Source organism: Tenrec ecaudatus, chromosome 16 (assembly GCF_050624435.1).
Source record: "Tenrec ecaudatus isolate mTenEca1 chromosome 16, mTenEca1.hap1, whole genome shotgun sequence".
NCBI classification, from domain to species: domain Eukaryota; kingdom Metazoa; phylum Chordata; class Mammalia; order Afrosoricida; family Tenrecidae; genus Tenrec; species Tenrec ecaudatus.
Genome location: NC_134545.1, coordinates 101,840,788 through 101,844,907, shown reverse-complemented (window position 1 = coordinate 101,844,907; position 4,120 = coordinate 101,840,788).

The following is a 4,120-nucleotide window of genomic DNA, read 5'->3' as shown; positions in this document are numbered from 1 at the left end:
AGAGTTGTACGAGTCCCCAATAAAATGATTTAAAAAAATTTGTAAGGTAGAATTACATAACACCCATGTGAAGTTCCTGTTTAAGTTAGATGCTGATTGCAGGCTTTTGTTGAAAGACATAATAAAGGAGGGGGATTGGGCGATGTTATGACAGGCCCTGCTTTGGAAAATTAACTTAGTAAAACCTCACGGTTCAGTCGGAGCTACCACTCGCTGTTCCCACATGGGCAGGAGCCTGTGTTTCTAGTGTTCGGCATGGCAGCGAAGGCTTTGCTTGTCAACTTCATTTTTTTTTTCAAGCCAACTGCTTATTCATGGGCTCAAAATTGACACTCCTCAAGTATTAGTCCGGACTTCCATGAAACAAATAGTAATATTTAGACAAAATATGTACCCAAAGATTATTTTTTAAAATCAAGTATAGCTTGGTGACATCGGTACCTTTGAACATGGGACTAGATCTCAACATCTTCTGTAAGTGTAAGGCATTTTAAACCCAGGGCAATCTTTATTTCAAGTCGTTTTTATTAGGAAGTAAGGAGTTGTCTTTCCAGGTCCTTGCAATTCAGGTAGCACCTATGTTTGAGTCAGAGCTAGTGACCCTCTCAAGTGATTATTTCATCAGTAGACATCAAGGCCTTGGTGGGATCCTGAGACAAACCCGCTTTCCATTTTTTAAGTAGTCAGTGCTCTAGATTCTAGAAAAAAAGAGTGTTAGTGCAGTATTTGTCCTCCCATCATTTTACCCACCATCAAAGATGATAAAACCATCACATTTTTACACAATTAACACACGTGTTACAGGAGAGAGCTTCAGGGTTTGTGGGAAGTTCCGTTCTCTTCATCCCTCTTTCCCATGAATTTTTTTAAGTTCATACCCCTCAAAGAATTTTCCTAAGTGTGCTATGCTAATTTTTTAATAGCAACATATAAAAATGGAGACCATTATGCTTAGCTTGTGGGAGAGGCCATTCTTGTTGTCCCCGATCCCCCCCAAAAAAAGAAGCCCTCTGCATGTTACTTGTGTGAGAACACGGTCCGTCCTTCATGTGCCGCCGTCAACGCGGACACACTGAAAGCGTTGCTTGCTTTCAGTCCGGAACCAGGCAGCCCGTGGCCGCTCTCGATGGCCTGGAAAGCCTTTCAAAGGTGCCGAGCCGTTTTTTGCTCTCGGGTGACACGGAATTGTGTCGCTTTCCAGCAGGACCATCTCCTGCCCTCCCCACTGATGTGTCCCAGAGGGACGTGGGCACTTCTTCCACGAGAGCCGTGCTGCCTGAGCTGCTCCCTGTCACGCTGGCATTTGTGTTCTTGACCCTGGAGTCCCAGCGCGCTGGCTTTGGTTGGACTGCCCGCTAATTGCCAGGCCGTAGGTTTGTGTTTTCAGATGTGCCTGTAAAATCAAGACGTGGTGGAGGGATAATTATTTTTTTATTAGTCTTAGTAACTCCCTTTGAGATGCCAGTAGAAAAGCTTTCAACATCTCCAAGTGTTTGAATCTAAGCCCTTGCCGTTTATAACCAGGGTCTCTTGGTCAGGAAGCAGAGAATCAAAGGGGAGTGGGGGACAGTGCTCCTGTGGCAGGCCTGCCCCCTGTGCTTGGTCACGGGCCTCACCCCCTCCGCCTGCTACATTGCTGCAGGGGGCCTGCCACGGGATGGGGATGGAGTGAGGTAATCTTTTCCCACCTCTAATTTCTGAAGGGTGTGTCCATCCAGTTATTACTTGTTCATTGAACTTAGGTTTAGAAACCACCAGCTACGGTGCAAGTTGTAATTATTGATGTCTGTTGCAGACCCATCTAGAAGTTCTGGCAGCCGATCAAGAAGTGAATGTATCACTGCGTCTTCCGGCTGGCTGTGCGTCCGCTGTACGTGTTTTATTGTTTGATGGCTAGCTCACCATTATGACTGCCCAGAATTAAAAGTGTTCTCATTTGTAGTTGGGTAACACTGGAAGAAGTAATTACGAATGTTGTAGGAACAGGGCAACAATGAAGCTTTAAGTTTCTTTGAATTCCTGCCTCCCTAATACCTCAGGAACATTTATTAGCACCTACTAATATTAATGCGATGTTGAGGGCCTTTCTCTGTGGGCCATACAGGGGATACTGTGTTTGGGGGCAGTTTGATATCGGGGTGTGCTGTTACAAAAGCTGTTGTTTTTCCATAAGTGGAATAACTTCGACTAACGCTCTCAAGTGACAGGGGGGTTTGTCTCTCCGCACCTAAGAGTCGTGGGGATGGTTGCGCCTGCCCTGGGCGAGGAGCGTATCCCTTCTGCTCACTGCACCAGCTAGGACTTTGTGACATCACCCCACCCACCTGCAAAGGAGGCTGGGAAAGGTAGAGTGAACATTTTCCAGACAAAAGCGGCAACACATTTCAGCCACCAGGACTCTTCTGCACGGCTGGAATCTCACGGCCGGACAACTTTGGGCCTGGCTGTGGTGTGATGGTGAGTACCGTAGACTACTGCTTGATTCCACAATTGCCCTCAGGTGTTTTGCCCGAGCTGAGTCACACCAGACAGTGTGCGTGGTGAGGGTCCCCTGGATCCATTGCCCAGAGCACGTGGTGCTCCAGTGAGAACAGGTTTCTCGGCAGAGGTGAATGTTTAGCATGAGGCATGGCGAGAGAATGGGACTTCAGCTGGTGGGACAGGTGTCTCCCGAACATCCCAGGTAGACAGACAGGTGGGCACTGCAAGGATTGTACCTTGGGGGAGGGGAGCAAGGAGGGAGAGGGTGGTGGAACGAACCCACAGAGCTTGTTAGACACACCCGGGAATGGGACAAGGGTCTGGTGAGTCGACACATACTAAGTCAACAAGAAAGGCCCAGGCTCACAGGAGCAGCGGGTCAGAAGGAAGCAAACTGCAATGGGTCTGTTAATAGGCAATCCCACAGCCGGAGGAAGTGGCTGGTACCAGTAGGAGAGGCGGGCAGGTGAGACATGGCCAGCCTGAGAGCTTTGAAAAGGCGTGGGGAGGTCTGGGAACAGGTGTTGGTGATGGTGCGGTGGGGGGATGAGGAGCGGGAGGAGGAGCAGTCTTCTGAGTAAGGGAGGGGAGGTCTGTCAAGATGGCCTCTGTCAGCTCCCCATGGACAGCCTTCCGGGAATGTCTGCTGAGCCGGTGCAGGGTGAGCCTGGGTGTCACCGAGAGGGCCTGTCGCACAGCGCACTGGGAACAGCCGTTCAGAATGAAGAACCCCCGCTGGGTGGCTGCAGCGCCTGGCCGGGAACCAAAGCCCTGGGCCTGGGCACACCTGCGCAGGCCGCCAGGAGGTGTGAGAGGGTGAAGAGCACTACTCCCGTATGAGTGCCAAATGGAGGACACGGAACAGGAGCCCCCCAGGAGTGGGCGCCGCGGGGAGCAGTTTGAAGACGTCCTGGAAAGGTCAGGGCATGGGGGGCCACAGAGGGTCAGTGGCAACTAAGCTCGCTGACTGTCCAAGTTCGCATCACCCCTGGTGGTCTGCGTCAAACCTACTGGGAGGGCTGTGGTCACAGCCCAAGGTGACTTTGGTCGGGTTGCCCCGCAGCAGCACCGAAGATGTCCTGGGGACGGGATTTTTTAAACTTCAGGGAAACGTGTGAGGGAAGGTCCGTTACAGAAGAGGGAAGGGAGAGAGCCGGAGAGGAGGCTGGCCCAGCGCCCCAGGGGAGGACATAGGAGCTACCAGGGAGCTGGTCTCTGGTACCTTAGGTGAGTCCAGGGATGATTGTGCTACAGGGGGATGTGACTGGGAATGGGAGCGGAGACTGACTCACTGCTTCCCAGGGAAGGGGGACAGGTCTGCAGAAAGTGGGGGGAAGGAGGGACAGCTGCTCACTGTTGGCTGAGAGATGTGTGCACAGACCCGGAAGAAAAGGACCAGCATCTGCTGCCAGTGAGCGGAGTGTGCACGCGTGTGCACATCCGCGTGAACACTGGCCATTGTTTCAGGCCCAGATTGGTCCAGGGGCATCTGGGACCCAACAGCATGGCATGGGGCCTCCATTGCCTACCACTCACCTGGATGTCATGCCTCACTGAGGAGCAGGCAAGGCCCCTCCCTGAGGTGGTATGCTGCTTCAACATGGGTGGCTGGTGGCCATGCCAACTGGATACAGCTGGC